Genomic DNA, 24,062 nt, shown 5'->3' with positions numbered 1-24,062 from the left:
ATAATATTACAATTACTGATGTTTCATATAGAAAGGATCCATTCAAACCACTCAGGTCTGAAGATATGACAGCAGCCTTTTCTGAAGAAAATGTTTCATCTTTATGAAGGTAAATATCACAAAACCGACTGTAGATGCTGCTCTTGTTGTATCTTTTATTAATATACTTTACTCACTTTTTTAATTTTATTTCACTTTTAGTGGAAGGCTATCTGTGCTTTGAAATTATTTTTGAGTTACTATTTTTGTGCATCTTTTCTATCTAAAAAAAATGAAAAATATCCAAAGAAAGAAAGAAACTGACATCATTCCTGCGATGTGGGGCTGCAATGCATCATGTTTGCAGTCGCCTTGTATTTTTCTTTTTTTGCTGACGCGGTGGTTTTAGCATGATACTGCTCCTACACATCTCCAGCTCCTTCGGGCTGCGCAGGGTGAATCCCCCAGTCGCACATCACCCACATCGGCACCGTTTGTATCCACTATGAATATTTGGCTGGTCAGTGAATAAAATGTGATTCTATAATGCAAAGAAAGTGCACAACTAATCAGGGCCCTATTTATGAATAGAGGACATCTGTGCCTGGAGGTCATTTCTGACTCTAGTCTGCATGCTCTTGTCAATACTGTGGGAATTTTTAGTCTCTGTCAAGAAATATCAATATGAAAAGACTCTTCGACAGTTGTCTGATAAGTGGAGGATGAGATGTTGCTTAGGAACCGCAAAAACCTGACAGACTGACTGATCAAGCTTCAGACCGAACAGTTGGCGTGTGTAGGACGGGTACACGCGCTGTAGTAAGTGTGTGTGTGTTATGTGTGTGTGTGTGTGTGTGTGAGCTGTGTAAATGTGTGAAGGGATGTAGAGAGAGACAGCGAGGGGAAAATGCAAATGTCAATCAAGTCAAATCCAGAGTCTGAAGCAGATGGTCGTTCAATCAGAGGGACAGAGTCTTTTTTTTATGGCATGTGTAAATTAGAGAAACATATTCTGTGGCCATGAGTTAATATTGTCTGAATAAATAATACATAAACAAGTGATTCTTGGCTATAATGCCAGATTCACCGATTGGTTCATTATTAACATTCTGTCTGTATATAAAATAGCTCCACTACCTCAACCCGCTACAACAGCAAAACGCTGCTTTTACATTAATGCATGAGTCATAATAATCTATTTATATAATGGTAAAACAGTCACAATATGTTAAAGCTACTACGAGGAACCTTCATTCTGTGTTGATTCTGGCGGCCCCTGTGGACGAAGGCGGTAGTGTTTCGCAGCACCAGACTCCCTTTAAAAAAACCTCTCATGTTACTGCTGCAGGGTCTGACAGTCTGCTCCTCTCAGTCCTGGTTCTGGTTCTCCCGTGCCTCTCTTCTCCCTATAGTGAGCCCAACAATACAGCCTGGAACCTCCAGCAGCGTATCGGCTCCAGGTCGGACGAGGAGCCGTTCATATTGGAATCCGACCCGATGGCACCGATGACTAAGCATTAAGACTAACTTCATGGAAATAGCTAATCTTCTCCGTGACGCTCTGGTTTTCTTATGTAGGTAATTTAGAGGCATAGTGTTAAATTGAGACGTTCCAGTTAAAAGTTCCCTCACAATAACATTGGATTTGAGTGTATTTACCTTCACAGCTTGTTTTTGCGAGATTTCTTTCATTTTAGTTTGCCTGGATCATTTTGTGTTGAATATCTTGCAAAGCCCGCCTCGCTTAGTGTTCCAGATTTACAATAATCCTCCTCGTTATCACTCAAATTAACTTTGAGACTCTTTCCCCTCTATAAACCCCCACAAACCACGCACAGCCTGGGCGAGCTAACCCCACTGAAGGAGTCGTGTGCTTCAAGAAAGAGACTTTGTCTTGTCTTTTTTGCAACCAGCTGAGTGATGCACGTCATTTTCCCAACAGTTTCCCACTTTCACCCCCCACACAGGCAGCTACAAATTGTGTTGTGATTAATGAGCTGCAATCAATACCTCTGCAGGTTTCTGAGCAACACCTAATGCGACAACCCTTTCAGGCCGTAATTGCAGATTGTAATTGTGCCCGGGCTAACAGGCCCTGTGGGGAAGGTATAATTTAGGAACTGCTGGTAATTTAGGCCAGTTATCATTGAGCGGGTGTCTAACCCAGACCTGGCCCTCATGCAGCTGAAGCGGTGGAAGCCGAGGCACGAATCATAAATACGAAAATGACTCCGGGGCGAAAGTGATTGTGAATGTGGAGCGGGAGACTTCATCAAATGCGACTTCTCCCGACTAAATCAGTTCGTCTTTGAAGATTCTTTGACATAATATCAAACAGCTTGGGTAAAAATAAAAGAGTTCACTGACGATGAAAGAGAAACTCAAAAAACCGATCCTTATTGTCCCGTTGATAAAATGTGTCACATGTCATGTGTGATGAGCCCCCTTTCCTGACACGGTACGAAAATAAAAAAAATCCTTTGGTTCAGTCGTTACTCATCACAGGACCAGACAACGTCACCGGGACGCGATTAGAGCCGCGACCGTGTGACGCACTTAGACGAGGCTGGAGGAGGATTTCAGGAGGAGGCCTAACAAAGCTCTGAGTGACTCGAGTCACCCCGAGGAGATATCGGATCTTGATTCGTGCCGATCGTTTTTTTTTCAAAGGCGCGATGATTATCTCGAAATCCGCTCAAGACTTACTTTATGTGTATCTACGACCAAACTATGGAAAAACTCTACCAACAGAACCAAGAGGAGCAAACACAAATTATCATTAATTGATGAAACATTTACGCGTGAAGCCCCTGAGCTCAAAGCGACACGTTCACAGACCTGTTGTCTGCTAATTGCAACAATTAAAAAAGGGCATAATAATCACTATGATTTGTGTCATATTGTTCATAGTCGAAGTGGCGTTTTTTTGTCATTTAAATCACAGCGCAGCAGAAAGCATTAAACGGTGTCATGGTTTAACAAGGGAGGGCAGGGTTTGTCTCTCTGTCATCAACACGGCGGCTTTGTGCGGTTTGTCATCGCCGCTCTGAGCTCCACCGTCTCCGTGTTCATAATGGGGTCTGATGCCCCTCAGCTGCTGGCCTGCACTCAACGCCGCCGGTGATTAGGCCTCGAGCGTTTCATTTCTGCCGCAGAGTCGGTGTCATCGCGTCGGAAGGGAGAGGAGGGAGAGGGGGGAAGCGAAAGAGAGGGGGGGAAGGGGTGACAACAGGGAAGATGGCGAACAAAGATTAGATTAGGAGAATACGGGTGAGCGCCTTTCCGAGTTGGAGTGCGTAAAGGCAGAAAAATGTCTATAAAGGAGGGTTTTAAAAAAGAGCGCAGAGAGGCAGTGAGTGATGACTGCAGGCAGGTGAGATGGCAGATTGATAAATGACAGAAGACACCTGCTGGAAGGAAGACGAGGAGAGAGAGAGAGAGACGAAGCTCTACACGCTACACTGGTGGTGTGGAAATGTTGAAACCATTTAGAGAAATCGCTGGAGAAAAGAGTTGATGCCCTGAATGGATTATTGAAACGCGCTTTGCACAATAAGTTCTGACATAAAGCGAGGATTCAAAACGCGCGAACTCTTCTCTTCATCTGCTGACAAGAAACGTGGCCAATACTACCTGTATGGCCTGTGTCAACGTAACGCTGGGGTGCATTATGGGGGAATTATGCAATTCTTTGCATTTGAACTAATAGTTAAAAATGTATAGTTTTTGATAATCAATACAGTATCAAAAAGCACAGTATCGCGATACTCAACTGTACCAATGTTTCTTTACAAACCTATTGAACATTTACCATTACAATTATTAGCACACCATTAAATCGCAAAATAGGACTCCTTGAAACTTTTTCACACTGATCAAACATCAAACACCCAAAGAAATGAAGCCTTTAATCACCAGGAGAGAGAAAAAAACCAGGCGTAGAGAAAGTAAGAGCAGCGGAATAAGAGATTTGAATGAAAGGAGCGCAGTGACTCTGCATTTTCATTGTTACTCTTTCCACTGACTCATCCCTTTCAATAAGCACATTCACACATGGTGACACAACAGTCTCTGTCTGTTTGTCTCTTTTCTGTCGTTCCTCCTGTCTTCTCTCTCTCTCTCTCCATCCATTTCTCTTCGTTCCCTCCCTCCCTCCTTCCTTTCTCTCCAGCTGAATCCTCAGCGTTGTTTTGTTCGGGAGAACTTCCTTTCTGTGGGTCTCTGGTCTCGTCTCCTAAAAACAAAAAAAACAGTCTTGTGATGAGAAAAACAGGAATTTGCCTATTTTAGTCTTCTCTGAGGGAAAACATGCACACAAGGCTCATGTAGGACAAATACACAGTACATGTGCTTTTCTAATGAAATGTGGTTTAACCCAAACACGTCATGCATGTATGTGTGAGAGAGAGAGAGAGAGAGCTTGGCTTTGTGTTCGATCTGGATCCTGTTTGTCAGTCAGGACAACCACTTCCACATTCCCTAGGAAACACACTCTCTCACACACACACATATGCACATACGCATACACACACACACACACACTCATACGCATGTTCTCAGTACGTTTAATGTGCAAAAATCACATCTGACGCATCCAATACATGCAACAGGTTTCAAAACACGGTTTTAATATCTCTCAATATTAAACGCATTGATTCCTGCTGATGAGATAAATAATGTCTCAAATATAGTTTCAATTTGTAGAAAGTCTCAGTCATGTTCTACAACAGCTGGGTAATGTAGTTTTCTTTTCTCAAATGTTACTCAAATAGTGGGTTTTTTGCGGGACTACTTTCATCTGTGGATTAGTACACATTTGGTGCTTTAGGGCGTTTCCACAGCAGCATGGTGGCTCATTGAAGTGTTTTCAGGAGTTTCAAACAATGATAGAGATCAATGGCACAAAGGGTTTAATATACTTAAGGTTTTGGATGCACACAGACAGTATACTTCATTGTTGATGTATATTAATATATATTCTGTATCACTTTGTTCCGACTCTTCCTTGAAGCTGCATGTGCTGCTCAGAGAAATATGCAAACACCATAACTTCATTACTACATCACAACATCAAATGAAAGCATTCTAGACACCTTTTGAATCAATTTATTTGAATTTGAATCTGTGGGTTTGGACAAAGATGGGTTTGTACTGAGCAGCATGTCATCACTGAGGTTTAAGGGGTTAAAGACAGTTCAGTGAGAGATTTTTTTTTTTTTTTTTGATCCTTTGTAAACCGAGCATGTTGTGAGACTCTTATAGGCCGGCTGACGGATTAATGTTCCGTACTGTGGCAGTGTTTTCTACACTGTGAGCTGCCATTTTTCCACTTCCATTTCCTATAGTTCACTCTCCACATGAAGGCTTTTTGTCACCAAAGCGAGCCCGAACAAATGCACCGATGTTAGCGGCGACACTGCCGCAGGAGCAAGACAGCAGAAACCATCTTTTAGAGAAATGATTCGAGTCGCTGACTGTGTGCAGTCATTGTTCTCGGTGACAAGACAAAGTTCGTGATCTCTTCTCTGTCTGTAATCTTGAGAGCATTTCCATAAATCCCAGCATGCTCGTCAACATAAGGCCTCCCAGGCAGCCGAAGATCATCAGCTGACTCATACATCCCCCACTGAGAGCGTTTTGATTGTCTGACGTGTGAAGTGGGAAAAATAGATTGTTGTTTCCCACTTCATTTTCATTTTGGTAATTTATTCGGTTTTTGCCAGATGTTTGTATGAATTATTTTATTTTTTAAAGATTATAAACACTGAAAACTATGTATTATGGATGCTTGCGTCTGTCTCGATGTGAATCCAAAGAGCACGTTCTGTTGCTCCAATGCAAACGGCTGTGTGCTTATTTGCATATATTAACAACAATGTGCCTATTGTTTCGGGGAAGCCAGCCGGTGAGAGGGCTCCAATTCATTTAGCTGGTCTCAGGTGGAGGAAATGTAGATTGTTTTAGCAGCGGCAGTGATCATTGTGTTCAGCAACATTCACAATTTGTAATTGGATTCCTTCACTGAATGTCTTTTTTAAATGTGCGCACGTGTCTGAGGTCTCACATTGTTGTCTCTCCAGTTAAAAAAGGGAAGTTTGAGTGACGTTCAAGTCGCCATCATTTATTCACTAAGTCTGTTCCCATTGACACACCGACTTCTCCACCTCAGCCATGGATGAAACACGTTTTATCTATCTTTGAAATTCTGGTGTTACGCAACCACGAGGTGCAAATTGAAAATGTGGTGGATTTAAAATGCACTGACAATGAATGAAACGAGGGGATTACATGGCAGCAGTCTTGTATTGAGGGATGATACAAGGAGATATGGAAGTTACCCAGATGTAACTCCAGTTCTTTGAGTATGTTTATTTATTACTTTATTTTATTACTGATATTATTTTATTTATTTTATTTATTTTATTTATTTTATTTATTTTATTTATTTTATTTTATTTTATTTTATTTTATTTTATTTTATTTTATTTTATTTATTTTATTTATTTTGAGTGCAGCGGTGGTGCTATCAACGGTTAAAATCTGTCACCCTGTTGATAGATGTATGAATGAGTCCCAGATCTTCTAACTGAACTGATTTTACTGAATCACCACTGTGACAAAGTACATTAAAAGCGTAATAAGAGGCAGCCACAGACATAATGTGATGCAAACAAACTGAGCTTATAACCTGATAAACAACTCTTTCATAGACCATCTTCTGCGCTCTCATATCATGTGAGAAAAGGGTCGTGAAGTTCATCTAAAAATTCAGAAATCGAGGCAATGGCGTATAATGAAATCAAAAATAGTCAAAAAGATTAGCGTGTGTGTATGCTGGAGGATGTGCGTTTGTGTATTTGTGTTTAAAGGGAGCATTCATCCCTTCCTCGGGGTCACAGACCTCACAACAAAAGTCTAATTCATGTCCAGAAGTTTGAAGATCTGCCCCATCATGAGTTAAAGACCGACTACAAAGTCACAACTCTTTGCGGATGTGGAATGAGACACAGTCATGAGATGCACCGCAACATTTATGGAACTTTCCCAGACTCCAAAATGGTGCTCCGAGTGAGTCATTTCAAAACCACGCATGGATATCAAGATGAAAGGAAAAAAGGGAAAGAATGTTATAAGAGTTCAAAAACACTTCCGTCATTCTTTACTCTAAATATACTTCTTTTATTGTATTCATATTATCTGTTGGATCTTTTAACCTCAGTGATTTATACTCTACTCGCAAACGGAGGGAAAACACACACACACACACACACACACACACACACACTGTGAAACCATTAGAAGTCATTAGCTCTATGTAGCTGCAAGCAGGAGCGTTTCTCTCCGTGGCATCGTGTGCGGTTGAGGCCTCTTTGGTCTCCAACACCGGGCGAACGTCCAGGGTTTAGGTTTCACTTTAAAGACTGCAGCTGTGCACTTCACACCCACGTCTGAGCATTTTTGAAGACTTTTGTAGATGAAATGGAAGAAGAAGAAATGGAAAAATAAAAAGATATTAAAAATCAAGATATTTCCAGCAAACAGTATCCGTTTTCAGCAGTGGACCACTGCCTTCATGGCGTGGCTTCATTGAAAATGGCTTCCGAAATCTTGCTTGAACTGAAGCTACGACAGTGAACACTCACGCAAGTTAGGACTGTAAGAGTAAAGAAATTATTGCTTTTATCGCAGATGTTTTGAAGGAAAAACATTAACATTTTGCTCATCTTTTGGGTTACAGACTGCGTGTTTTCTATTGTACCGTCTGAAATAGTCACATAGAAGATCTCAAACTCTATTTCTAAACGAGTCCTGTTTTTCCTACTTGTATCCATTTAAATTGTACTAAAGGGCAACTCTTCTTTCGTAGAGTCAAGGACAGACGAGAGAACCTGATGGATGATTAAACATCATTTGAGGGATCAACACCCAGCAGCACGGCTCCTGTTGGCTCACTGTCACTTTTTAAAAGAATGGCGTTGAGGGTGGGAGTGGGAGGGGGGGGCGGTGTTTTTGGATCTTGTTGTGATGGGGAGAAAGAAACAGGAGGAAGGATTTGCAGACCGGATAGCACCGGTGACATCAGCTGGGAAAAATGTGTGTGTGTTTCTCAGTGTGTGTGAGTCAGTCTCTGAGAAAAAGTGGAATCGGGAGGAAGCAGGAGAGGAGGAGCTCTCACTTTGTTCTTTTTTTCTCAGGAGCAAAACTTGGGAGACCCAGAAAATTTTCAAAATTTTCATTAAAAAGCTGATGTTTTAAAAAAATGCTTTTTGACAGCCTAGCCCTTTCTTACTGTCCTCCCAATGCATGCTGGGATACGCTGAAATACCATCACTCCGAACTTATGGTAAACGCTAAAGAAATGAAAGTGAATTTCAGGTCTTTTGGTGACCATCAGTTGGTCTGTGTCCCTTTCCTCTTCCTTATTTTTTGCCATTTGATTAATTCACAGCTTGGTCAGCTCCGTGGAGGATATGCAGCCGTTGTTCACTGCTGGCTAAAACAGTGGTGGTGTCCTTATTCCAACTGTACACTGATATTCAGCAGAATACAAGTAATATTGTACTTTAGCGATACCAATTAACCGAACCAACCTTTTTGACTGTGGCTGCTTGTTATCTTCTTGTTATTATCTTCCATTGTGTCTGACTGTCTGTCCTCGGGTCCATGGGCGGATTATGAGACAATGGGCCCCTGGGTACAGACAAGGAAAAGGCCCCACCACACCTCTCCGACATTAGATGGACAGGCTTCATTGTTGTTCTCTTGGTGTTTTATGTCTTTTTGTAGTAATTTCGTGTCTGTTTTGGTGGTTTTGTGTCTTTTTGGTCACTTTTTAGTCACATTTAGTTGTTTTGTGTCCCTTTTGTAGTCAATTTGTATCTATTTTAGTTGTTTTGAGTTTTTGTAGTTATTGTGTGTCTCTTTTTGGTCATTTTGTATCTCTATAGGTTGTTTTGCATCTCTTTGTCATCGCATGTTTCTTTGTGGTCATTTGGAGTTGTTTTTTTGTCGGTATGTCTCGTGAAGTGACATTCTGCAGGTGAAGGCCGAGGGGGCCCTGACACTGTGGGCCCCCCGGTGAATTTTCGAAGACTAATTTATGCATGTGGCCCTTTCCTGTGACCGTTGCTGTCATCCACATAACGTTATTTGATTTTGAATGTTTCTAAATTTTCATTCATTTATTCACCCATGTGTCCTTTAGTGACAGAGTGAGCTGTTGTTTTCAATAGACGATCTCTGGACGAATCAGACAGCGTGCCTAACCGTGACAGAGAGAGAGAGAGGAAGAGAGAGAGGAAGGGAGAGAGAGAGAGAGAAACAGAGAGAGAGAGGAAAAGGCGTTTCCACGTTTCAGCAGCCGGTGACTGAGCAGCGCACAGCGGAGCAGACAGACAGCGAGCGGAATCACGACCATCCTGAACCCGGCTTTTCTGTCCTATAACCTCCAAACACTGACTGACAGCTCGTCTCGCACGTGTCCCCTTCACGGCCGCGTTCACCCACGCAGATGAAACACACTCAAATTCATCACTGAACGACTCGAGTGGACTTTTTTGCTGTTTCTTCTTCTTCTTCTTCTTCTTCTTCTTCTTCTTCTTCTTCTTCTTCTTCCTCCCTGCAGCACGCCTGTCCTCTCTCTCTCTCTACATTCCTACAGAGGAGATTATCTTCCCGCAGACTCCCGCATCTCTCTCCCTGACTCATATTTGCTGCGCTCGGGGTGAGTACGTCTGTTTGTTTTTTCTCCCATGCAAACTGTTCTCTTTATTTTATTTTATTTTTTATTTTATTTTATTGGGCGGTGCTCGGAGTCCTTCCGCCTCCCTCATTCATTCATATGGATAATGTCTCTCCTCGCATACCGTTACATGATGGTACTTCACAGCCTGCCTATGAAATGTAGTTTTCCGGCTCGTGTTGGCATCAAGTGGGTCGATTACACAGCAGGAGGAAAAGTTGAGGAAATGGGGCGTTCAAGGCCCCTCATGGATGTTGAATTTTGCATATTTATGAAATGAATGAAATGCACTCTCATGGAGACTTTCTTCCTGTTGTCTCAAACCGATTTGGACCATAACTGAAAAATTCCACACCAAAAAAAAAATCAAGAAGAGTGTCAAAACATTCAAACAATAGAAACACAAAGAAGTAAGGAGCTATGTGAAAACGTGCAATGCCTTGTTGACTTGACACGACTGCAGCGTTGAACTTGACTGTTAAGTGTCAAGTTGGTGGATTTCCCCCTTCTCAAGAGGACATTTAACACACCATTGATTCAACTAATTGGATTAGGTTTAGTGTCTCTGGAGGCGTTCACTAGACCCAATGTCCCTTTCCTTGCTTCCCAGCAAAAATATTCCCATAATATTCCCATTGAAACTTAGCAGTGCTGTTATGAGTTGTCCTATTGGATCATAATGAATTACAGTATTTATTTATTTCTAGCCTATAGGAGTCTGTTTCTTGAGTGTTTTAAACATATATTTGTGAGGATCACTGCAGCCAGATCATCAGGAATGTTCAGATGGAAAGAGGCAATAATAAACCACCTGTGTGTGTGTGTGTGTGTGTGTGTGTGTGTGTGTGTGTGTGTGTGTGTGTGTGTGTGTGTGTGTGTGTGTGTGTGTGTGTGTGTGTGTGTGTTTATGAGTGTGTGAGCGGATGGGGACAGGGTGGGTCTTTTATGAATGGATGTGTCTGGCCTGCCACTGCTACTCCCCCCCTCACCAATATCTGGTTTATATCACCTAATCTTCCTGTTTTGTATTTTATTTCAAATCCCCTGGTGATGTCATCAAAGTACTCCTATGGTATTCTTGTTGAAAAATTGTTTTAAGCCTTTTTAAGCCTAAACCGACATTCTGTTTAAGCTGAAAGTAGTTTTAGTTTTGCATTAAAATTTGTCAAAATTCTTAGGAACTCATAATTGTGCCATAAATAGACGAGCAGCGGTAAATATAAAGCTACATGTTTACGTGTGATAGTGTGTTTTGCGATGCAGAACTCTCTGTAGTCATTGACTTTGTCTTATTTTCTCGTTTGGGGTAAAAAAACATGTCTTAAATAGTGAAAAATGACCATCACGATGTCACAGAGACATAAGGAAAAGACGAAGACATAACTTTTGCATGAAAATGACAAAAAGATTCATCCGTCATCGAAACAATTGCTCGATTCCTTAATCGTTACTCGTTTCAGTGTCCTTCTCTTGCGTCCTGACCCCTATGTGACACACGCATCCATCCATCCACACACTGCACACAATTACTGCAGCGTGTGTGACGTTTGTACAGCATGACAGCTGTCCGTCCGTTTCCTGTGAGGCCGCATTCCAGTCGTGCCATCCCACCACAAGCTGCTGAACAATCCCAGTGCAGCAGAACAGAGTCAACTTTACTGATGTAGTAGTTTAGAGTCTTTCGTGAAAATGCTAGCAACAGTGAAGCGTCCCTGTAACCCATGAATTTAATGTGTGTGTGTAGTTTTGCAGGTTTATGAGGACGTTTTTGAAAAGTGGGAAATTCCTTGAAAGGACGATTTTTTGTTGTTGTTGTTAAAAGTAGGATTTTTTGGAGCTATAGGGTCCTCAGAATTATACGTGTGTGTGTGTGTGTGTGTGTGTGTGTGTGTGTGTGTGTGTGTGTGTGTGTGTGTGTGTGTGTGTGTGTGTGTGTGTGTGTGTGTGTGTGTGTGTGTGTGTGTGTGTGTGTGTGTGTGTGTGTGTGTGTGTGTGTGTGTGTGTGTGTGTGTGTGTGCCTTGACTCAGCTTTTTGAAAGCCGGTCTCCTCGCTGATACAAATCGATCCGTCTTCTCGGGCAGAGCAGCAACAGCAACAACAAAGTGGGCAGCGCAGCAGAAATGTGCTTCCTCTCCCGGGTTCACTTCCTCTCTGTGTTTGTCCGCGGTGTCGGTTGTCCCCCCGCCGCCGCCGCCGCCGCCGCCGGGGGAATGTTTGTGGTTGGCTGTTTACAGGCGCTGAGTCAAACACAGTTTTCGGGAAGTTCAGCGTTAAACTGGTGTAACTTGACGCAAATCAAAACAAAATCAAAACATGTGGGTTTTTTTGTTTTTTTTACTTTCCTGATATAGACTTCACTTGTCAGCAAGCTGTTCATTCTCACACATTGCAGACAGCAGATAATGGAACAGAATCGTTGCTGGAAACTCATAAATTCACTCTCAAAGTTTACCCAAAATGGGAAAGTCTGGTGTTGAGTACAGTCACTTCTGCAACCACAGGAAATGAGGAATGGAGTCTTTGTTCAGACGAAACTGGACCCGCCGACATCTGATCTATTTTCTCTCTCGTCTCTTTTTGGTTTAATTTGGTATGAAACATCACAGATTAGCCGGGGGGGGGGCATCACAAAGCTTCAGTCAGCCAACTGAAAGCTTTTTCAACCTTTTAGGATGAAGAGAGCAAGAAAGGTTTGATTGCTATTAACCAAATGTAGCTCTCGCTATTCAGTTTTGTGTCCTTAAAGAACTAAAATTAGGTCACTGACTTTGCTAATATTCAGTGTTTTTATTTGAATACATATTCATTACTGTCAGGGTTGAGGATTCGCTACAGCGCCTGCATTGTTGTCAGTGTAGAAAAAGCCTTTTATATCATCATGACACCCAGGCTAACCTCCGTGGCGTCCGCACTGACAGGCCGACATTGGATATTTAATAAAGCCCATTATCGGCCTGATGCGACAACAATGCACGTCGACACAGCACGCTGGGTAATTAAGATCACAGTCGCGCTGAAAACCAACACACACACACACACGAGCGCGTGTGGTGTCAAAGTGAGGACTCGGATGTCATGAAAATGACCCGTCACTCTTGAAAGGTCGCCTCCTGCAGCCGTGGATCCTCTTGACGTTCCTCCTGGTACACAGAGGGGGACAGATACGTCCCGGTCAGACTACCCTTTGTTTTTCCGGTCTCTCAGGAAGCTATGACTTACAGAGGGGTCAGCAGGCATTATGCCGCGTTACATCACTGCCTGTAATCTGCGCCACGGCCGCCCGCCTTGCATCGTCCTCCGCGTCGCTGCTGCCCGCTTGCCTCGGGTCTGTTCTGGGCAGCCATTTACTGATTAAACTGTTGGGAGCAGATGCCTCCCTCTAACTCAACAGGAACATGTTTCTGAAGGTAAACAACTACGTTGTAGACGTGGAACAAGAAAGATAACTTGGTAGTTAGAACACGTATGTGAAGATAAGCGCCGTTATCCTGCAGCCCAGAACTGGTGCAGAGCTTGAAGTGACGCGGAGAGCGGTGACATTACGGAACTACAGGGGCCAGTGCAGTTCCCAAAAGTGAAAAATAATGCGTGGTTCGGATGCGATCGGATACCTCGGCACATGCTACACCCTTCCACCAAGTTTCATGAAAATCGGTCCTGCAGTTTTTCCCGTAACCCTGCTTATAGACGGACCAAATGAACTAATCAACGAACCGACGGCGATAACAATCCTCTGGCTACAAAAATGTCGTCTTTCTATTAATGACTCCGTCTGTTCCTGTGTTTTTAATGGGACAGGGCATTGTAAAAGAGCAAACTGCCAAACGTATTCCACGAATAAAGGTTAAATACATAGTTGACTAATTGCCTCAAAGACTTTGGTTTCCATTGACCTTACCTGGGTTTAAAAGAAAGGCTGCCACCTAAACTTCAATGACGTGAATCATCAGTTGAAAAGCCCCCCAGAGCTAAACCTCATTTTTTTTTAACTGCTGCATTACACATAGAGCCGTGCAGGCGCAGCCCTGATACTCACAGCTGTGAAACGGCCTAGGAAACCTGAGCCTGATGTCTCCGTCTCAGTCATTGGGGGGTCACAGGATGCTGAGAACATTGACAAAGCAGGACCCGGACCAAGAGTGAAACCAGCACCCGGAGCTAAGCTTACCGCCCCCGCTGTTTACTAGAATGTCTGCAACAAACACTGTGTATCGTGTTGCGCTCACCCGGGGCACTGGAAGCTCTCCTCTTTAGAAAACAGGAAGTAATGCCTTTTTAAGGGGAAGTCCGCATTTCCAGTTACATCACGGGACATAATCGATCATTATTCCCTGTCACAGATTTTTAGATTCTAGATACAGATGGTCCTATTTAGTGGGTTACATCATCCAAATCCACCCACAAGCCTACAGTATATGAATATGTAGCTTTTTTTGGCAGGTTAGTGTATTTATTGAGATGATTATGTTGACGATTAGCATCAATAACCATGTAAATGTTATTTGGAAGAGGGAATGAGCAGCTAGTCACAATTTATCTTTTAACCCGAAAGGAGAGATTTACCCTGTTAAGGTATTTGCATATCTGAAGCATGTGCAATGATTTATTTTAGATTCCCCAGTGCCACAAAGGTTAAGCCTGTCTCTCTCAGGCTGCAGCCACATGGACACGTAAAAAAACACACATTTTTAATCCCTCCAGCAACTGCTTGGTTGCGTGGTTGTTCAGTTGCTGTGCTACAAGTGACGCCTACACGAGCGGAAAAAAAAACAACTTTTTAAAAAATGCTTGCTTCCACGTTCGAAGCCGTTCATCTGCTCTGTGTTGTAGTTGAATCCATGCAAATATATCCAGCTGCAGGAGTTTTCAAATTGTGTGGAGCAGCAGCGCATGAAGAGTTGTTGTGAGGATGGAAAAGAAAAAGGCACGACTTCAGCGCCGGTTACGTGCAAAAAAGGAGTGACTCTGCTGATTTTACGGATGGAGGGAGGAAATGTGGACTGTATTTTAAATGCAACTGTGGAAGTGTTTCATAAGCCCAGTCTGTGTGACAGGCAGTGTTTCACAGTGGCCACAGTAATGGATGTAGTGATCCACACACACACACACACGCATGCCGCACACCTAAGCCTGCACAGACGGACAGAGCCACACACGGGATCGGTGCAGATGGGCTGAAGCGCACACATGCACATAACACATGGATATGCACACACACACACACACACACACATACTGTCTTTCTCTGTGTTTTTCATGCGCACACACATGCATACACACAACCGTGCGCATAAGCTACTCTGCAGCTCGACTCCAAAATGAAACGCCTCAGTTTGCCTGATTGGATTTGATAAGCGTTGATTTGATTGAAACACAGTTCTGCAGTGTGTGGGTGTGTGTGTGTGTGTGTGTTGCAGGTGTTGCAGGATATTCTGTCAAGAGTCACCTCGAAGTGTTGACTCTGTTTCCGTCTGCCCGCCTCTCTCGCTCACATCCGCTATAACAATCAAATTGACTGTTGTTGTTTTTTCTCTTACACCAAACTCTCCACCACTTCCTGGGTGGAGTAGGAAACATCACGCGGCTGAATATACTGTAGTCAGCTGCTCCGTCCCCCTCGGTGCCGTCGAGCCGATGCATTTCACATGGTCTTCTCATCTACATCTGCACAGATCCGTGCGCACACACACACACACACAAGTCAAGATGACTTTACCATACAGATCAGGTTTCCTGCAATAACTTCCAAGCAGCCGTTGGTTTCCAGTAAATGCACTAAGCTGAGAATCTAGGTGGTGCACCTGAATGCACCACATAGATTCATTTTAATTTTGGCACACATTTTTTTGAACAATGGAGGTAACTGGGTTCTTGTTTGTGGTGCTGAAAATAGTGTCAACAGTTTTTGTAGGGACTATTTCTTTTGTAGTAAGTAGTTCCAAAGGAAACATTAACAAGCTGCAGTATCTTGGCAAAATGACACCTAAATGACAAACAAGCATTTTTCTGCAGTCACTTAGGATATAGTTTGACATTTTGGGAATTATGTTGATTAGCTTTCTTGCCGACAGTTAGACGAGAAGATCGATACCACACATCCATATGTAAATTATGAAGCTACGTCCAGGAGGTGGTTAGCTTAGCATAAAGGCTGGTAGCCAGGAGGAACTGCTAGCCTGGTTCACTTTACATGTAGTTTTTTTGAGCGGATTAAACATGTTAATTAGTGAGCAATAAAGGTGCTGGTAGGCAGATTTTGCTACCTTTGGACATAGCAAGACTAGCTGTTTTCAATCTTTATGCTAAGCTAAGCTAATTGTCTCCTGGTACAGACATGTGATATCCATCTTCTCATCTAACTCTTGGTAACAAAGCAAATAAGTGTATTTTACAAAATGTTGCACTGTGATATTTCAGGACAAGTGCTTGTGCTCAATAAAATACAATCACTATTATTAATAATATAATATAATAACTATTTTAAAAAACTCTTGAACTGCAATAACCCTGGTGTTTGTGTGACACACAGCTAATTTTTTATGGCAAGTTTTTGTATGCGACAGACGAGGACTCAGCCTGTGGCGCCGTGGAGAAGCTGGCAGTGCCCGCCGGGGGGGTCTGGTGTGTTTGTGCTTCTTCATCTGCTCTTTGGATGATGAAGGACATTTATGAGTGTGTGTGTGTGTGTGTGTGTGTGTGTGTGTGTGTGTGTGTGTGTGTGTGTGTGTGTGTGTGTGTGTGTGTGTGTGTGTGTGTGTGTGTGTGTGTGTGTGTGTGTGTGTGTGTGTGTGCGTGTGTGTGTGTGATGAAGAAGCTCGTGGTGTGGGTGGGAAGCACAGGTTTACAACAACAGTTGCTCTGACGAGCCATGACCGTGTTGATGAGACACTTTGTGTTGCTGAGGGGATACAGAGCGGCCGTTTCTCTGTGGCACCCTGAATTAGACCAAATGCCGTCTTTGTGGACTTCATGGAAGACGATTTTTGGTTGCTGTGCCCATTTTGGAGAATAACAAACCTGTGAAATGTAAATTGTCTTTTAAAACCCTTTGCTGGTATTTCCTGATATTTGTTTGTTTTGCCTCAACACAGCTGTCTCAGCATCACTGTCTTGCTTCCTGCACTCGTAGGTTAAAAGCCCAGAACGTGTCTCCGCCTGCCTTAATGTTATTACCTACATCCCCTCCTATAGCGTCTGCGTGTTCATGTACGTGTGGTTGAAAAAGCCTCAGGAATCAGGTTAACCTCCTCGGCACAGAGATGAAAAATTCACACGCTCACACACACACACACGCACACACACACACACACGTGTACCTTCTCTCCGCTCAAACTAATAAAATGCGATGCAGGTGTCAAACTTGCTCTGTGTACGATGTTTATGTAACCCTCTGGGGACCCGTGTACCCACCTAGTGCTTGAGGTATTGCAGCTTGCACTAATGCATTGTACCATTACACAAGACCCGGCTAGAAGCTTTAACGTAATACCTTCTTTTTTTTTTTTTGCAGAGACTAAATCCGTTGGTGGGCAGCGAGAAAGCCCGCAAGCCACGTTTCCGCTTGTCGTTGTTTTTGATATCAGGCCGGTCTCGAATCCGCTCTCTTCTTTTGCAGCACTTAGTATTCAACGTTTGGAGCATGTTCTCATTGAGGTCTTTGAATTGAATGAGTCCATTTGGGGATTGTCTAAGCGCTTCGAAACTACTTCAGCCTGCCTGCGTCATCTTTGCTTCCTGAGTGAATTTTGGTTTAAGAGATGAATTCATTACATGACAACTAATCTTGTTTGTGCTTTTCTTGTGTTTCTCTTTGTGTGTATTCGAAATAAGGAACACTATGTATCAACCTTTAAACCCTGGGCATGTGCAACCCATAGTACAAACATCTTAAAATCTCATCCAGTTGGTAGATGAGGATCCTTTCTGTCAAACATGTTCAGTTAAGGCTTCATTCGCGCTAATGTTGTTACAACTGAACACCACTAGCATATGTGTTGGTATCGAGCTGCAGTGAGCCGAGACGTTTGAATTCCTGCAAAAGGTGACCAGCAGATATCCATTGTGCTGTTTTCTTATTGATTTACTTCAAGCTTACAGGCGAGCCCACAATTTAGGAATGTCTGACCAATTATGATATGAGCTAGCTTAGCTGACATGACATCGATTGTCAGTAAATCAGACAGAAGCAGCTCAGGAACGATGTCCAGTTTATTGTTCATAGCTGTTTCCCGTGAAAACCTCCTGCAGTCTTCGCCTTGCAGCTCGATTTTTGGATGCTGGCTCAAGCTCTACTGTATGTGCACTCCGTTATTACAGAAAAAAACAGAACGTCTTAGTCATCACACTGTGTCTCATATTGTCCTCGGTCTCTTGGTGGTGATGGGGAACTATCGAGCAGGAAAGTCAATTTGACTCGATCATTAACTGGAAAGGCAAAGCACGGACAGAAATAACAAAAGCATCACCACAAAGAGGAAATGAGAGGGAAACATCACATAACCCTGCTGTGTTCCTTTTTTTTTAAAGACCTCACACAGCAACTAGTCTCACATTAAGACGACAACAGCGATGTGTAATAGAGCGGAGAGATCTTTAATGGTGTATTGCATAAGCGGTAATTGAATCACGGCGATAATGGGGATGAAAGTTACATTTCAGCCGTGCCGATAATTACTGTGAGAAGACTGTGAGCTGTTTGGGGTTGCGAAGGCAAGTGGTTTGGTAACCAAGGAGCCAATCTTTCATGATGATAGACTCTTACTACATATTCTAATAATTCAGTTCACATGTGTAATGATACGGGGAAAAAGTCGCAATATCCTTGAGGTTGTTCTGCGTTGTAATTGTGGGCACTTTGTTGGCTGCGTAACTGCTCTTTATGTAACATTACTACAGTACCACGTATCTGAAAGAGGATGTTTTCTCAAGGACAATATGGTTCGGCATGATATTGGTAGATGTCCACGGTGCCCTGAGGATTGATCGTAATGACTCGCCACCAGCAGGTTAAACTTGTTTTATGCCTCCTTGTCGGTGTCAGCCATGTCCGTCAGTCCCATTCTCATTCTCATGATTACTCAGGAGCTCCTTGAGAACATCTTCAACTTTGACACAAACTTCTACTTGGCGAATTTGGTGGTCATAGGTCACTGTGAACTCACAAAACACACGTTTTTGGCCATAACACAAGAATTCATATGCCACTAATAGGATAAAAGGAAGAGATGACATTTTGGACGGACGTGGACATTGGTTGACGGAGGCATACAACCACGAGGTGGTAATTTTAGTGAAATGTCTAAGCAGCGTTTGAATGGATAACCATGAATTTCAACAGACATTCATGGTTTCCAGAGGATATACCGCACTGACTTTTCATCTTTCCGAACCAGCAAGTTGATTGTGGTTTTGAGTGAAATGTCTCAACAACGGTTGGATGGATTGCCATGAATTTTGATAAAGATATCCATGTTCCCCTTCAGGATGAATTGCAACAACTTTGGTGGTCCCATAGCTAACCATCTAGCACCATTGTTAGGTCCAAATTTGCTATTTTGCAAATGTTATTATGCTAACACAAATATTGAAAACATTATAATTTTCATTACCATCTGTGTCCCTGGGTGGACGCCACCAGTGATACAGCAGATCTATTTAGCCACGCTAGCATTAGCATTTAGCTCAAACACCTCGGTGCCTTAATTCGTCCTCATATTAGCCGTTAGCGTAGCTGTAGACTCTTGTCCAACAGAATGAGGTGGGACTCTTGCCGTTGAATTCTCGTCAGTCAACAGGTGCCAGCGTGAACACGAACATCCCCATAGTGCTGCTTTAACATCGCCAACGCTCACTTAACTGTGAGTTATTACCTCAATAACGTGGAGGCGAAATAGCAGGACTGCACATGGAGTCCTGCAGAGACTTCATCAACTGCTGTGTTTATTATAGAAATCCATAATATAGCTGTAACGTGTAGAGGCGAGGAAGGCAAGCAGGTAAAGTACGCCAGTCAGATGTGTTACGTACCCCCCCGATGCAGGGTGATGGACCGAGTTTCATCTCCTCTGAATCTTCCTCCCTGGTCCCGGCGTCGTTAATCCACTAATGGAACAATAGGGAGCGACGGAAAGAGAGACGGAGAGAGCGATAGAGGAGGAGGCAGACGAGCAGGCAGAGGAATCTGAATGTTTCAGTCCCGCCCGGAGTCTGAAACGTAGACTGAACAAGTTGTTTAATCTCTAATGGACTGTTTGGGGACTCCAGCCTATTTATATATGTGTGTGTGTGTGTGTGTGTGTGTGTGTGTGTTAGAGAGGGGTCAATGGCTCCAATATGGACAAGCATTCCCAACGGTCCCTGACCGTTTGACTCCACGTCCCCGTTAGTGAAAGAGAGGGGGGAGCTGCCTCTCCTCTAAGTGTCTCTGTGGGTGTGGGTGTGTGTGTGTGTGTGTGTGTGTGTCTTGTCTCTTCTCCCCCTTCGGCTCAGATGATGCCTGTAACTGACGATGACTCAGACTGCACCCCACCCCTCCGCCCTCCTCTCCTTCCTCTTCCTTTCCCTCATCCTGTTCTCCTTCCTCTCCCCCCCCCCCCCCCCCCACACACCTCTTTCTCTCCCTCTCTTTCCTTTCACCTCCTCTTTCTTTTATCCCTTATGTCTCCTCCTCCCTTTCTTCATCAAAGCAGCAGTTCTTGTGTTTCTGTAGTGGCAGTTACTGTAGATTAAGGATAAGGGGATAGATGCTCTCTGCACATTTTATCTTCTCTGACAATTTAAGATCAAGATTATTGCTAAATTCCTCAATTAAAACACGTTTTACAGGCTAAAGACTTCATTGACACAACAACTCTTTTTCATACAAGGTCCTTTTTTAGTGTAAAGTATTTAAATAAGGATGTACAGCAATTGTTGTGTTACCTGCAACTAATTTACCAACAAAATCTTCCAAATGTCAAATTTGCTCTACATGTGAAAACCTTCAGCGTTTCTGTCCACCGTGAATTTGTGCTCTTAATGTTGCCGGCATTTGGTAACTGTGAACTTTAAGCTACTTCATAATTCCAGCGTCAAAAGAAAGAAGCCAGGGGATCACCAGAGTCAGTAGGATTCGTCATCTGGAAACCATGAGCATCTTTATCACATTTCAATGCCATTCATCCGAGCATTGTTGAGCTATTTCTGTCCTAATATAAGTGGGCTGCTAGTGGGGCTTGAACAGATTTGCACCTGCATGAGTAAAACAGCTGAAGGACTAATAGCGCCACCAAATTAGAAACAAATTACTGATGAGGAAAATGAAAAGGCCTAGCTGCGTTGTGCGGATGTTGTTACGACGTCCACGAGAGTCTAAACCAGCTCCGGTGCAGAGCTGCAAAGAGGAGGCCTTTTTTTTTGTTTCCCTCGTCTAAACAGGTCAGAACGGGGCGGAATAACATTATTACTTTTCAGCGACAAATCCTCTCACACATCGCTGATCCTTTCTTGTTGCACGGAGCCTGAAAAATACGACACTCTCTCCCCCTCCCACCTCTCTCTCTCTCTCTCCGCCACCTTTTACTTTCTGCTCGTGTCACACCGAGGAGCTGCATGATTACAGCCAACGCTCTTTTATGAAGCGTACTTCACGTAAGGGTGCTGTGGTGTCCAGCTTTGGTTGTGTTTTTCTGGGGCGAGTGTGGCGATGTGCATCTCTGAGCATGTCTGTGATTCACGACAACATACAGTAGATGTGTGGAGAGATGCAAGCATTCATGTGGGTTGATACAGGCGTGGGTGCTCCGGCCTGTTTATTCGTGTGTGTGTGTGTGTGTGTGTGTGTGTGTGTGTTTGTCTGCAGCTGTGGCTCTTGTCCACTGTGTGAGGCGAGGTTATGGCATCCTGTTCCTTTTCCTCGCTGCCTCTCCATCTGGAGCCCAGCCAGCCTCAGTGAACTGTGCATTACAGTGGGATACAGACCCATTATCAGTGTGGAGAATGCCGGCATCCGGACCAATGCCTGCTGTGTGTCTGTGTGTGTCTGTGTGTGTCTGTGTGTGTTTGTGTGTGTGTGTGGCTTGACTTGACATTTCCATTTCATTTCTTTATTAAGAAATGTAGTTTTGCTTAAATATCAAGGAAAAAACAACAGTGGTGTGTGTGCGCGTTTATGTGTGTTGGTGTGAATGTTTGGTTATGTCTGCATAACAGTGTGTGTGTGTGTGTGTGTGTGTGTGTGTGTGTGTGTGTGTATGTGTGCGTGTCGAATGCGTCGTGATCGCCCGAAGTACTGGCAGCCGTGTCTTTCGTAAGAGCCTTCAAGTTTGCTTCAATACATTTGAAGTACATACTCGTCTGTGTTTATTATCTACGCCAACCATTCACGCGAGTTACAAGCAACAATGGATGCACTCGGTTCCCAGCTAATACTGTTAGCAGACAATAAAGTTCAGAGGCTCGCTTTAAATACAAAATATGGTTTGGTGCACGCGTTTGGGGCCATAACTCCATTCACCTCTGTGCTGCTATTTATTATTGTCTCCTCGCTGAAACAGCAGCTGCTGTAAACGGCGGACTAACAGCTAACACTCCCGCGTATTTGCTTCACACTCGTAAGTACCGCGGGCCAACAATAGGGGAAACAAAACGTGTGTTGTCGCGGGCACGACGCTCGCCCGATGAAAGAGGTGAGAATGTGTGTTTTTTTGTGCAGGTGTCTGTGAAATACAGACCTGAAAACACACAAATACACCTACACGGTGTGACAGTGTGCAGTGGGATGAGGTGAAGGACGGGCAGCTGGAGAAAACCATTATGTCTCATTCGGAAGACAAATGGAGACAGTTTTCTCTCTCTCTCTCTCTCGTCTTGTCTTTCCCGTCTTGTCCAAGTGCTCCAGCAGCATTTTTCCATCTTGCCGTTTCTCCATCTGGGATCAGTCAGGAGCCAAACAGGAAGTCTTTTCCTTGTTTTTTTTGTTCAGTCAGCGTCTTGAAGTTATTTATGCAAAGGTGCAAAGAGAGTGAGAAACACACCCCTGCACCATCAAAGTCAAAGTGGGCCTTTTTTTTTATTATCAGCGTGTGATTTTGACCCAGTGTGGTTGTCACTTGGACCCTGTGCTTGTTTTAATGTTTCATTGCCTTTGTTGGCAGATTGCTGAGAGCGAGAGCGAGAGTCTGTTCTGTGTTGGTGTTGTTTTTATGGCCCAGAATGTACTCTCCTTTATCTGCTACAGTCAAAATGTCTTCCTATCTGAAGTAAGAGCCCAGTGAACAGGAAGTGCCAAAGAATCTGTTCATGTCCGTAGACGGGCCTTATACAAATGACTGTGGTTTCATCTACATTCAGATCTAAATACTAGTGAGACCCTTTTGGCAGAGAGTTTGTGTAAATATGTTCTATTCCCACAATGCCATGTGCATCAAAGAGATATTAAACTGCTGATAACAAGATCAAGAAGGCAGATGTCCGGGTTGTAAGATGTTGGTCTCAGAGAGAGAAACGGGGGGAAAAAATAGAACGTGTGAGATTACGTGAGCAGAACGACGAGAGGGAAAGAGAAAATGTGATAATAGGAGCCACCGAGAGGGAGGGAGGGGTGGGGGGAGGAAGAAAAGGTGTTGGAGACTGTGAGGATGTGAGAAAAGATAACGAAGACGTGTTTTTTCTTTTCTTCTTTTTGTCTCGCAATTAGTGACGTCACCTGAAGTGCAGCATGACTGTGACAGCAGAAGACGCCTTTTTAATGGTCATATATCAGTTTGACGTTTTGAAATGTCCTCTTATTTGTTCTATATAAATAGCCCTTTAATGAAGATGCAACCGGCAGCTTGTTAGCTTAGCATAAACCTCGTAAACTTGTATTGGTTTTCATATTCTACATCGAACTCAAACCCCCTTTTTTCTGCCTTCGTGTGCTCCTTGTGTAGGACCCTCTTAAATGTATTTAACGTGATATTCGGTGTATTTACTCAGAGATTAGGTGTTCATACCTTCACAATGTCTACTTGCTGCTCTGCTGTGGTTGATTTGGGATTGAAAAAGGCTTTAAGCTTCATAATCAGCTTCTTAGGTGGAAGTGAATGCTCCTGCTCTGCTTCCTGTGCGCAGACTATTAGTTCTTTTCCTCTTCAAATGACGAATTTTGTTCGAGGAGCGAAGAGGAAACGAGTTGCCATTCATAGCGACTTCTCTGCCATCTGGCTCTCGTCTTCCCGTCAGGAGACTGAGGCTGCAGACGCGTCTCAAACACAAGTCGGAGCTCGCCGAGAGAGTAACCGTGTTTAACACCTCGTCCCTCTTCCTTCCTCCTCATCCCTCGCTTCCTCCCTCTCCTCCCTCGGGCCTTTCACCGCTTGT

At 43.5% G+C, this 24,062-nt stretch overlaps 1 protein-coding gene across 1 annotated transcript in view; it reads left to right on the top strand.

Annotated features, from left to right (window-relative positions):
- The first annotated feature begins 9,626 nt into the window (after positions 1-9,626).
- Positions 9,627-24,062, top strand: part of pea15 (proliferation and apoptosis adaptor protein 15) — a 32,422-nt gene continuing 17,986 nt past the window's right edge. Inside the window, exon 1 of the mRNA XM_079184396.1 lies at positions 9,627-9,703. The gene's annotated coding sequence lies outside the window, so the exon portion shown is untranslated. The remainder of the gene's footprint in view (positions 9,704-24,062) is intronic.

Source organism: Pholis gunnellus, assembly GCF_910591455.1.
Source record: "Pholis gunnellus genome assembly, chromosome: 23".
Lineage (NCBI taxonomy): Eukaryota > Metazoa > Chordata > Actinopteri > Perciformes > Pholidae > Pholis > Pholis gunnellus.
The sequence above is the reverse complement of the archived record's forward strand: the minus strand, read 5'-3'. Positions and strand labels throughout refer to the sequence as shown.